Source organism: Myotis brandtii, unplaced genomic scaffold (assembly GCF_000412655.1).
Source record: "Myotis brandtii unplaced genomic scaffold, ASM41265v1 scaffold668, whole genome shotgun sequence".
In the NCBI taxonomy this organism is placed as follows: Eukaryota; Metazoa; Chordata; class Mammalia; order Chiroptera; family Vespertilionidae; genus Myotis; species Myotis brandtii.
In genome coordinates this window covers 4,800,244-4,813,685 of record NW_005370597.1, presented here as the reverse complement: position 1 = coordinate 4,813,685, position 13,442 = coordinate 4,800,244, and the positions used below count along the sequence as shown (strand labels likewise).

Below are 13,442 nucleotides of genomic sequence, written 5' to 3'. Positions count from 1 at the left end.
TTTCCATTACCTAATGGTGACCTCCTTTCTTCCTGTCTCCCCAAGAAGAGTCAGGGCTCCCTCTGTGAGTTCCCACAGCCCCAAACTCACACTTGGGCATTAGCACACAGATCTATGCTGCAGTTACCAGTGGACATGCCATGCTTCCCTCTAGGCTGTGAGTCCCTCCTAACAGGGAAGGCATCGTGTTCATCTTCAATAAAAAAAAAAAAAAAAAGTCTACGAGGATGTTCACTACAGCATTGTTTACAAGGGTGAAAAGTAGAATTCTGTCTAGCAATAGGGAAAAGGGATAAATAGTATGTGCCATGTTTATACAGCATTTAGAGGGATGAACTAGCATTTATCTCAAAAACAAAAACTGAGTGAAAAATGCAAGGTGAAAAGTGAGAGTACACTATTTGTGAAATTACAACACATACACACAAATACCAGATGTCTATATTTGGACACAAAACATTAATTTTAAAATATAAAAACATAATTCAAAAGGATACACACTAAAACTCATGTTAACTTTCCACTGGAAGGCAAAGGAAATGGAACTGGGAAGGAGTGAAAAGAAGATTTCAGAGTTAGCATGAGAGAGAGTGAGGAGAGGAGACAGAGCATGAATAGGACAAATGTTAACTGTCATATATATACACATACATATACACACATACACATATATACAGGGTGAGTAAAAAATAGGTTTATAATTGTTCGTGTGGTAAATAATATAATAATAAATAATAATAATACAAGAATAAACTCTGTGTTTTGGGTATTCACAACTGTAAACCTACTTTTGCTCAACCCTGTATACATGAAAAATTACAGGAAAACCTAAAAAATATATATTCCACATACATATGTTCCAAATAATTTTTTGTACATATTGCTCTAATGTTTTGTTCAAAGAAGAAAGGAAGAGTAGAGGTAAAAAGGAGATGTTTTGGGGAAGTCAGGGGCTTCCTTCACATTGTCTTGGGGAATGTTAAAAAGCTCTGTATACTTCAGGAGCTAATAACAGAAGATAGGAAAGAAAAAAAAGTTTAAAAAATAACTTTTAGAAATGCATCTTTAATCAACAGTTTCCTTAGTAGTAGTTCCCAGACTTTAGTGTAGATGGAAATCACTTTGGAGCTTATTAAAAATAGAAGTCCCTGCCTTTCCACTCAAACCCCCAACTTTAGGATCCAGGAGACCTTGAATGGAGCCCAGTGATCTCCTTTTTATCAAAACAAAACAAAACAAAAACAATCCTTAGTGTAGTAAAGTCTTTTTAAATGTACTGAGAAACATTTTAAAATATAAAACTTAAAGCAAATGAAAATTGCAATTTTAATGTAAAAGTCTATATTCCCCTTTGCCCAGAAGTAAATTCTATATGTTGATGACGATACACTAAAGTCAATCTATACAATGTTTATTTACATAGTTCTATAAAATATTGATCCTGCAATAGAGCAATCATTTTTATGTACAACTGAAATATTACCTTGTTAAAATTATGACAACTCTTGTTCTAGGTAACTATTAGCTTTAATAGGACAATTCTTATGTTCTAATTAAAAGTCATCCAGTTAGAACAATGCAGCTTTAAGCTATCAAAAGCTTTGTTTTCCATTACCTAATGGTGACCTCCTTTCTTCCTGTCTCCCCAAGAAGAGTCAGGGCTCCCTCTGTGAGTTCCCACAGCCCCAAACTCACACTTGGGCATTAGCACACAGATCTATGCTGCAGTTACCAGTGGACATGCCATGCTTCCCTCTAGGCTGTGAGTCCCTCCTAACAGGGAAGGCATCGTGTTCATCTTCAATACCTGTGTCTAGCACAGTGTCGGGCACGCTGAAGGCCCTTGATAAATATCTCTTGAATGAGTTAGCACGTCTGAACAGGTCTTAGCTGAAAGATATCCAATGAAAAAGGAGTCTCTAGCACAGAGTTGGCAGACCTGTTCTCTAAAGAATCAGACAGTAAATATTTCAGGCTGTGAGGGCCAAATGGTTTCGCTTGCAACTTCTCAACCAGCCAGTGTAACCTGGAGGCTGCCATACACATAAATAATACATGTGGCTCTGTTCCAATAAAGCTTTATGAATACTGAAGAATTTCATATAATTTTTATGTGCTGTCAAATATTATTCTTCCTTTGATTCTCTTCCAACTATTTTAAATATAAACCACCATTCTGAGCTTGTGGGCCATGCAAAAACCAAGAGCAGTGTTCCCTGCTCTGAGCAGATAGGGGCAGAGAGGGAGGTGGGAAAAGCCCAGCATACAGACAGGCTGGAATAGGCCAAGTAAAAGAAGAGAAAAAAGTGGTCTATGGTGGATGAAAAGTCAATGGAGTCTCACAGTACCTGAAAATAGGACAAAAAGACAATACAGAAATAAAAACAAAGCAATTTTTATTATTGTTATTTTTCTTTTATTTTAAACCAGTTTTACCACAATAGTAAAGCTCAAATTCTATTAACTAATGGTTAAGGAAGGAAGTGAAAAAAAATTGGTATAGTTAAAAGCCACTAGTTGGAGAGAATAACCCAAAATCTTTTCAGATTAAAAGTTTACCACTAACTCCAGCATTGCTAAAATACTCTCTCTCTCTCTGTGGCCCACTCTCCAGTAGAAATGCAAATGAACAGAGAAGCGGACAAAAAAAATGGGGAGCAAAAGCAGACAAAAGGGATGGATTCTGTCTCAGAATACCCAAGGATTGACTGTCCTGTCCTGACCTACCCTGTTTGTGCGTTAAATCATAGATGTCTTCAAAGTTAAAGAGAGCTCAGAGTGAGAGTCTATGCCACTCGTTAAAAATAACTAGAGATAACAACAGTTAAGATATTGGTGGTTACCCTTCTAAACTGTCTTCCTTGACTACAGTGCATGTATATGTCTGTGTTTGTATATCTATCTGCATGTGCATGCTTTTTTAACATAAAAAAATACCCCTTCTTTTGTAGGTGAAGAAACCTAAGGCGTGGTAAACTTGCTCAAGATTGTGCATAAAAGGAGTTTGTAAAAATTCAAGTTTAGAACCTCTTGCCTATTGGACCAATGCTCTCTCCTACCACCTCCTAGGAGAAACAAATAATTAACATCTTGGTTAAGTTAGTGCTTGTCTATAGCAGGTGCTCAATAAATTAACATATACGGACATGAATGATGCCAACTGGGCTGTCGCAATTCTTTCTCTCAGTCCAGCTCTGTCCAAGCCAGCTTCATCAGAGATGTTCCTGATTATCAATAACACCAAAGAACATCGTTTTTAACAGGCTGCCAAATCCCAAAGAGCACAGGGAGACAGGCTCCTTTAATAGTAACTGCTGTGTAACTTAGAACTTTTTCTACTGAAAGTGCTTCACTTTGAAGCGTTTTCTTTTGGCTTTACATTAAAATGAAGCACTATTCTGGGTCTTTGTGGATTAGTTTATTAGGAATTCATTTTTGGATTTGCCCCATCCCCTAAGGGGGGAAGATTAGAAGGAGCTGAAAGCATCAGGACATTTGCATAAAGTACACCTTAAGTTTCGGTTAAGATCAGCCTTAACCACGACTAAAACAATTTCTGATAGTATTCATGCCAGGAGTCACGACACATTAATAACATGACAAGGAAAGGATAAGCTATAGTTTTGCTAGCGTTCTCTGCTTCATTCACCATCTGTCTAGGGCCAGGGAGAACAACCCAGTGAGACAAGCAACAATTTTAGAAGGGAAACTCATATCAAGGTGGCATGCAAAGCAGTTTAAGTGGGAGTTCTAGAGAGAAGTGTAGTTCTTAAAGAAGCAAAATGTCAGAGTTATCTTTCAGTAGAGAGAAAAAGAAAACCTGACTAGTCAGCTAGACTGAGAGACATGCTTGAAATGGGAAACCCCCATTTGCCTGGTGACTTAAGCAAATGTGTTTAAATGTTTTCAGTTCACGGGGTTGGTGGAGCAGCCTTTACCTTCAACTGTCCTACCAAGAATATCAGTAGAGTACCCCACTACTGCCTCATCAGAGAAGTGGGTGCATTACCCAAGAGAGGCCATTGTAACTCTCTTTACTAGAAATGTTAACCTGCAGCGGAATCACAAGAGAACAAAGCTGGTGAGAGGTGAAACATTCAAAGGTAGTGCTCCCACCCTTTATTCCATTCATTATCCAACAAATATTTATGGAGTGCCTCCTAACAAAGCACTGTTCTAGGTACTAGGGATACAGCAGTATAGACATAGACAGAAATCCCTGACCTCATGGAGCTTACATTTCAGTAAGAAGAAAACAAATTAAGTCAAATATTTAGATTAGATGGCAATATGTGGTATGGGGGAAAAATTAAACAATGCTGCCTGGCTGGTGTGGCCCAGTGGTTGAGCTTCAACCTATGAACCAGGAGGTCATGGTTTGATTCCCAGTCAGGGCATATGCCTGGATTGTGGGCTTGATCCCCATTAGGGGGCATGCAGGAGGCAGCTGTTCAATACTTCTCTCCCATTATTGATGTTTCTCTCTCTTCTTCTCCCTTCCTCTCTGAAATCAATAAACAATATTTTTAAGGGGAAAAAATAAATAAATAGCCACAGTTGACTTCTGTTGCTTTCAACGAAAGAGCTAATGTACCAACCCTTTCTGAGGGCAAGGATTCCCCCATTTTCTCACTGAAAGTCTGACTTTAATGAAATAGTGATCTTATTCTATCATCCTATGCACCTCCAAGTGTTTAAGAAGACCTGCTTGCAGTTTACCAACAAGCCAAACATTTTGGGCTCCTCTACCACCTACTGCACAGAATGAAGAAATATGATTTACATTTAGAATACCAAATTGGAAACACTAAATCTGTATGCTAAACTGCTTGAAGAAAAACACTTCTACACATGTGAGAAAGCAGAAAGGACTGATCCAAAATTCAAATCACCTGAATGTTTCTTCAAACCCTCCCTTGAGTTAAACTACAAAAGTGTCTACCGAGACAGGATGAAGATGACTACAGATACAACTTACCTTCGAGTATAGATTAATACTTAATACAGACTGCAGTAACTTAGGGAGGGAAATCCACACGGAGACTGAGTGATGAGGTAAACTAGAGACACAGGGAACTGTTTTCACAGGGGATGTTTTTTCTGGAAATGGCATCTGAGAAGGCAGTCAAACTGAGTAAGAAAGAAGGAAAGTCAGACTCTCCCACAAAGAGAAACATTTTGAAGATCACAGAGATGAGTGGAAATTTCCAGACCATGTAGACTAAGATGAGTCTTCATGATATAACGTGTCGTTCTCCCTCCAGGAAATTAAGAGTTATTAAACTGCAGTAGAGACAGCTGCTTCTGAGATGAAATCAGCCTTGCAACACCAAGAAGCAGGAGGGTGAGGGTGAGGGTGAGTAGCTGCTAACTTCCCATGAATACCAGCCCCACACAGCTTGTGCTTTCAAACAGGTGCACTGCTCCGGGGGCATCTGAATCTTCAAGCACCTGAATACTCATGGGGAAGTGTGAGGCTTGGTGTAGGGTCTGACCTGAGAGCAGATCTCAATGGCTCTTTCCTCAGCTGACCCTGTGCTGGCTCATCCTTTGCTAGGAAGGGTGAAATGGATGCTCACCCCCCTGGGCCAAACACACACACAAACTGCCAAGAAAACAAAAGCAAAGCAAAAATAAACACATGCGCACAGAAAAATCTCCCAAGTGGATAAGGGCTGTGCGTGCTATGTGTTCAGCATCCATCCCTAAGGGTTTTGCTTGCCAACAACAGAACTGTAAAGAAAGCCCCATCCCATCCGGAAGAATGATTGTTTCGGCTTAAACGTTTGAAGAAGTCTCCCATCTTCCCTCACCTGAAGGCACAGCTCCCTGATCCTCATACCCCCATCCCCTGAAATTGTCTCAGATTGTAAAAGCTTACATTGATGGAGGGTGTACTACTACGTGCCAGATACTCTTCTTAGATCTTTATGTGGATTAATTAATTTAATCCTCACAACAACTCGAATAGGTGTTATTATTGTCTTTAGGTTTCCCAGGAAGAAGAGAGTGAAGTAAAGGCTTCTATGATACTGCTTTACCATGGAGTTCTCAGGGGAATGAGCCAGAGGAGCTAGCTACTGCCTGCTTCAAGTACCAATACTGGCTCAATCTATTGAGCTCATCGTCCAAGAAGCTGTCTAATGACTGCTGTTCAGGATGTCCAGCTTCCACCTCACATTAGTCAAAGGTTTCCCTTTGGAGATTTTACATGTTCCCTTGCTTCCAGGCTGTACATGTGTGGACAGCACTTGTGTCCTGCAGTAGGTAAGAGGCAGGAGGCATGTGGTATGGGCACAAGGCTACAAGCCATCAGGCTGTACCTATGTCAAGTGAATTGGAGAAGACAAAACTAGTCACTGCAGTCAGTGGTGGCTGAAATACACAGAGAAGCCAAGAAAATCTGATGTGTTCATTTAAAAGTTTCTGATACAATTATTATATCTCCTTTTTCAAATGAGAAAACTTGGGCAAAGAGAAGTGAGTAATTCATGCAAGTTTCAGAAATGACAAGAGCAAAACCAGGCAGTCTGGCTCTGCAATGTTCTCTCTGAACCACTCTGCTCTCAGCTCCTACAGATGAACTGCAACTACCTAGGAGTCTGCCAGCTGCCAAGCTGCCGCTGCCACATTTGAGCACCACCGGTTGTGAAGAACTGGCTGGGAAACCAGTCAGTATAATAACATAAGTATTGCAGATCATGTTCACCAATCAAAGAAAGGAGAATGCAGTGACCCACGCAGTGTGAGTGTTAGAATCAGTTAGAAACTGTTGCTCATCCAAAAAAACCCCCAGAGATTTAATGAAACCGCTTCCAGGGCCAATGCATAAGAAATCTGGCTCATCGGAGAAGAAAAAAATTAAATAAAGACTAAAAACACAGTAGAAAAGATCAATAAACTGAGAGCTGGTTTTTTGAAAAGACAAACCAAATCAACAAAACTTTAGCTAAACTCACTAAGAAAAAGAAAGGACTCAAATAAAATCAGAAATAAAAAAGAAAAGAAAAGAAAAAGAGCCCTTGCAGGGTGTTCAGTTGGTTGGAGCATCATCCTATACACCAAAAGTCTGTGGGTTCGATCCCTAGTCGAGGCACATAGTGGAGGCAACTGATTGATGTTTATCTTTCACATTCACGTTTCTCGCTCTCTAAAAGTCAATAAAAACATATCTTTGGGTGAGTACTAAAAAAAAGAAAGAAAAGAAAAAGAAATCTGGCTCTGCTTACAGTTGGCTTTTATAATCCCCTGAATAAATGGGCAGCTGCACAGAAAGAAAAGATAGCATCTTCCCCTTCACTCCCCCCTGAATTTGAGAGGGAGCTCAATGGGTGATTCCCTGGGTCCAGAAGAGGAAGAGGTGCATCAGGAAACAGAAAAGTCATTGAAAAAAATGAACCCAAACTGAGTGGAACAACTCAAAACAAACAAGAGACCCAAATCAAAGGAGCCTTAAGACTGCTGGGCTGTAACAGCTTGAAGCCAAGCATTTCCCCTTTCAGAATGGGCGTTTCTTGTGATGTGAAAGATTTAGTTCCTTGAATTCAGAAACATTATTGATTTTATTTTAAAGCAAAAAATTTAAACTGAACTTCTGTCTTTCCTTCTCCTAACCCTGAAGGTTGGAAGGCCACAGAACAGAAATTCCTGGGTTGAAAGTAAGTGAAGTTGTGGCAAAGATGCTAAATAAGGGTTGAGCTGATTTCTTCTACATTTCCATTAATTTAAAGTGCTAAGTTGCCTGTTTGCTCTAAAACATATGATTGTCCTCTTTGTAGTGTCCCTTTAAATAGATTTTTCCTTTGGCTCTACCAAAAATAGCTAGAGAAGGTCCTTTGAGAATCCCACTCTTAGTCTTAAAAAAAAAGGAAAGAAAAAAAACCCACTCTCCTCCCCACCCCATACACATCAACAGTATCTCCCACTTCTTCCAGAGACCTCCCATCTATCATAAATAATAAATATTTCAAAAGAAAAACAGCTAGCTGGTCAGGGAAGTAATTCTCCCAGCCCTTTTCTGCTTATTCACTTGTGCAATCATCAAATATCGAGCCTCTCTTTTGGGACTGGCAAATAGGCCAGAGACTGAAACCCAAATGCATACACCAGGGCCAACCAGGTAGGGGGCATGAAAGAAGTAGGCTGGACATGAGAGACAAAAGGGACTAGTTAGGAACTGCAGAAGGCATGACCAGGGGGATGGGGAGTGGCCTCTATTCACTTCCAGACAATTGTTAGCAAGATCTGATTTTTTTCCAAGCAAAATTACCCCCAATACCAATGTTGCAAACCTGTCCAAATTTTAAAAACAGCAATGTGTGAGACAGCAATACCAAACAGAACACATGTGTGGGCTGCTCTGGCTAGAGGCCCTGGTTTGCAGCCTCCAGGTAAGAAACAGATAAAAGAACACAGACTGCTGTCCCCTGGGAGCTTATGACCCAGTAGAAGTGAGAAGATACACCTCCAGGTAATGTGTCCAATGAGGTGGAATGTGATACACGCTAAAAGGGAAGAATAAGCAAAGGCTATGGGAGTTCAAGAAAGTGAGAGCACACTAGAGGCAGAAAGGATTATTGTAGGCGGTCATTTAAGCTAAGGCTGAAGAATGAGATAGACTCTGGCAGCAGAGGCTAGAGAGGAACCATTCCAGACAGAAGAAAATGAGCTGCTCAAGGCAAAAAGAGGGAGCAGGAAAGGGGACGTTTGAGAAATGGTCAAGGGACCATCATGCTTCTACCCAACAAATATGAGTGTCCACTGTGTGCCACCCAGTGGGGATGCAATGATCATGAAGGATACCAGATGAAGTTGCAAAGTCGGGAAGGGCCTACTTCAGACCAGGCCTTGGGGGCCATATCCAGAGTTTGAGCTTAAGAGTGATGAGAAAGCTGCCTTTGAAGTTTTTTGTTTTGTTTTGTTTTGTTTTGTTTTTTAAGCAGGGGAATCACATGTTGAGATTTGCTGTGTTCCATGTTTCCCGGCTGCAGAGCATGCATTCTGCGGACTGGAAAGCAGCCAGAGCTCCACCAGCCAGAGCAAGCCGGGAGGAAGCCTTTGCAAGCAGTTTTGAAAAGAGATGATGACAGCTTGGACTAAGGGGTACTGATGGAGATGGAGAAAAGTGGATGGATTCAAGAGCAAGTTAGGGGTTAAAATCACCAAAACTATCAGTTCAGTGTAGGAGTGGGTGGGGCAGAAGTCAAATGGAACTGGTCAACGCGGCTCTGTGGGGGTATGAGGCCTCACCACCAGTGGCCCAGCAGCCAGGCAATTCTGTCCCGGTAGCAGTGGGAGTCCGGTGGTTACTAGAGAGAAGAAAGGTTCAGTAGCCAGGGAGTATGGCTGAGAGAAGGCTGCCAGAAAAGCTCACAGGAGCTATCCATCTTAGAAAGCCATCATCTTAAAAGTACTGTTTTCTTTTCAATGTGCTTTGTAAAATTCCACAGCTATTTTGTTTGGACTAGTCTTGAAGGCACGGAAATAACTAGTTCTTCTCATGTGTTTGACAGTTCTTCACTAAGCTAAATCTTACCCTCTAGACTTGGAATGGAGTAAGAAGGAATATTAGAGTGTCTATAAGATACATGTTAATGTCAAGTATCCATGCCAATTCCCATTTATTTTGACGCTTTCTTAAGAACTTCTTCAAGGAATGCTAGTTAACCACCGGGGCCTATCCTCCTTGGTGCCAAAGGCCTAGCAATGATTTTCTTTATAACCACAGGCATTTGCACATGAACCCAATTCACTCTGCTTCTAGATCACTGAGGAAATATGAATGCATCCTTCTTGATTTGCAGGAATGCCTTGGAGTACTAAGACTCCAGTGACAGGAAGGAGAAAACACCCAAGGCATGAGGTGCTCAACCCTTGATAACTTGTGACAATGGAGTCTCCTACAGGGTGTGTCAAAAGTAGGTTTGCAGTTGTTCATATGGAAAATAATGCAATAACTAATAATAATACAAGAATAAATTCTGTTTCCCATATTCACAACTGTAAACCTACTTTTGCCCCACCCTGTATTTTGATAAGATCTCAACTGTATGCCAAGCATTTACCCCACAATATTCCTTCATGATCCCTGCAATCTACAGAATTTTGTCCTTTTTGGAAAGGTACAACCTGTAAGAGATCATCCAAATAAGCATTAGACAATAGAGTAATGAAAAGAATAATAAGGACCAGTAAGTAGCAATGAGATGAAAGTTGATTTTGCCCTCTTCTTTTCTTTCTCCCCTTTCTTCACTCTCAAAAAATCTTGGAATGTTAGTATATATTGTACCCACACTGCAGATGTATTCATCTCCTCTACCAAGCTGGCCTTTTTATTCTATATGTCTTGATCAAGTCAAAATGCCATGCCAAGCTTCCGGTCTTTCGCGGCTCGGAGGAGGCTCAGGTGCAACTTTCTTCGGTCGTCCCGAATCCGAGTTCATCAGATACCAGCTGCCTCCACCATGCCGCCGAAGTTGAAGTTCGACCCCAACGACATCAAAGTCATATACTCGAGGTGCACCGGTGGGGAAGTGGGTGCCACATCTGCCCTGGCCCCCAAGATCGGCCCCCTGGGCCTGTCTCCAAAAAAGGTTGGTGATGACATTGCCAAAGCAACCAGTGATTGGAAGGGTCTGAGGATTACAGTGAAACTGACCATTCAGAACAGACAGGCCCAGATTGAAGTAGTGCCTTCTGCCTCTGCCCTGATCATCAAAGCCCTCAAAAAACCGCCAAGAGCCGGAAAGAAACAAAAAAAACATTAAGCACAGTGGAAATATTACTTTTGATGAGATTGTCAGCATTGCCCGACAGATGAGGCACCGATCTTTAGCTAGAGAACTCTCTAGAACCATTAAAAAGATCCTGGGGACTGCCCAGTCGGTGGGGTGCAATGTTGATGGCCGCCACCCTCATGACATCATAGATGATATCAACAGTGGTGCAGTGGAATGTCCGGCTAGTTAAGAACTACAAAGGAAAATGTTCCAATTAAAGATTATTTGACAACCAAAAAAAAAAATGCCATGCCAAGATCATTTAACAGACTTACTGCTCTCTATGAAATGCTGTTTTATCAAGATTATGTGCAGTAGGCACTGTGGGCTGCCTACTCACACCTCTACTTCTATACTGATATCTACATGTCCCACAGGTGGCCCAGCTAAGTCCTATTTGGTATAAAAATTCATGGTGGTTACATTCCTCTTGCTGGAGATTGCTTCAAACCAATGACATGCGATGGGAAGTCTGTTGGAGAACTTCTGGGAAAAGAATCATCATAGGTCTTAGAAAAAGACTCGAAGAAGAAATAATGTCTTTTCTGCCTCTGGACAACCACTAACATGGAAGGATGCAATGCAACAGCTTATGACCCTAAGGAGACCCAGCCAATGCAATGAGGCTGGCTGTAAGCAGGACCATGCAAATAACCTGAGTACTTCATGAACAGAGAAATGAACCAGCCCAGCGCTGACTTTGTGTAACAAGACACGAGATTTCCTTATTGTTTACATTATTTTGAAGTGGATTTTCTGTTTCTTAGAGCCCAAAGCCTCTTTGGACAAGCAAAAAAAAAAGGGGGGGGGGGGGGGGGGGAAATGAGAGGAAACGTTCAAATTCATGTCCACCTTTCACCATTCCGCAAAATATTAAAGTAATGAAACACCATGGTCCCAGGGGAACACAGCATCTGTGCAAATCAGCTAGTTTACAGTATCCAGAGCTGACAAGGGTAGCTTTGTGGTTCTAATACTTTTGGAAAACTCTCCTAGGAGGACCTCTACTCTGCTGAGCCCCCCCTGCTCATTCAAGCCTCTCTGAAAGGATGTGGGAAATGCCAGGCTTCTGAAATGGTGACTAGTCCTTAGTACACATCAGTGTCTGAACAAGAATCCCTCTTCCTCACTCACAAGTGGACTATCATCTCTGCTATGTCAGGCCCTGTGGGGGGGGGGGGGGGCCTCTGCTTCTTCAACAACATCCTAGCAACAAAAGAACAGTGGCTTCAAAATAGAAAAGAGACTAAGATTTATTTCTCAGTATGTGTTTTGGGAAAACCAGCTGTGAAAAGGTATTTTTAATAGCCATTCCTGATGTATGGAGAGTCTTTTGAAATCCTCCCACGTAGCATAAACACTGTAATAAAGTTACGATGAGCCACTGTGAACGGTATGTGTGGGGATATACAACATACTTGGAGTCATCATATGTAAACACAAGGGAACTACCATGAAATTAGTCTTTATGACTCATCTACTCTTATTTCCTTCTACAATTATAGGACCAGAAAGTGTTTTCTCTTGATGAAAACAGAGAATCACATGATTGAAAGGAAACTCAGGAAACTGAGGCTCAATGAGGTTGAATGATCTCCACAAGGTCCTGCCACTAGCTGGGGACAATTTTCTTTATTAATAAAAATGTTTTATGCTTGATTTTAAGAGTCATTTGATAAACACTCAATTTAATGCAAAGTCAGACTGTAAAAACATGGGAAATCAAAACTGGATGTTTTTAGGAGTTTAATTATGAAAATAAAATCTTTTTGAACTCACTGCTTTGAGCTTCTTCTTTCTAGTTCTAATACTTCCTAAATCCCAATCCATTCCTCTCAATACCATTTTTCTCTCCTAGAAAATCCCTGCATATGGCCCGTTCTTCAGGCCTGTGGTTTCAAGAGACTGCATCCTAATGACCTGGGAAATAAACCGGCAATGCAGACTCCCAGGCAGAGTCCGATTACGCAGACCAGGGGAGGGACGCAGCAACATTAATGCAAAGAAGCAGGCCAAGTGAGTCTAATTGTGGTGGGAGGCATGTGACTCTGGACTGTATACTAGATTCCAGGATCCAAATAGAAAATATCTAATTATCAGAGGAGATTTGAGCTGGAGAAACAAAAATATGTGCACAGTTGTCTATGATTTTAATGTTCCCTCTGAGGTCTGAAACAAACCCAAGAGCTCTGTGATTTGAATGTGCCCTGGTAATCATATTTGCTTGGAGGTATAAAGTTTTATTCCTTCCCCTTTAAGACTTTTTTCCCCTCTGAATGCATTTCTACTTGGGATTAAATCTAAAATGTCTTAACTCTTCCTTCACAGCTAAAGGAAACCAATTTTGGAAAATGTTTCAAAAGAGCACTTTAAAAAATATACAATACGAAACATCTTCCCCTTGAATCAAACACCTGTGATGCGCAGGGCAAACACAGTAGGTAATGAGAGAAGTAAACACTGGGTTTTCCAGCAGAACCAGCCCTGAAACCAAAACTTAGGAAGGAAGCTGAACATTAAGTAAGTGGACCATGGTAACAATAGCTCAGGCATATCCTAGGGTCAGTCTGAACCTGAGAAAACTGGAATGAACTAGACAAACCTACCCCTTGTCCCAAGTTAACTTTCCCTTACTGCTTTATTTTTTAAAAAAATATATTTTAT

At 41.0% G+C, this 13,442-nt stretch overlaps 1 protein-coding gene and 1 pseudogene across 1 annotated transcript in view; one reads left to right on the top strand and one right to left on the bottom strand.

Annotated features, from left to right (window-relative positions):
* ARHGAP26 (Rho GTPase activating protein 26) overlaps window positions 1–13,442 on the bottom strand; it is a 409,256-nt gene that overhangs the window by 140,004 nt on the left and 255,810 nt on the right. The gene's annotated exons all lie outside the window — the stretch shown is intronic.
* Window positions 10,315–11,010, top strand: LOC102258086 (annotated as a pseudogene).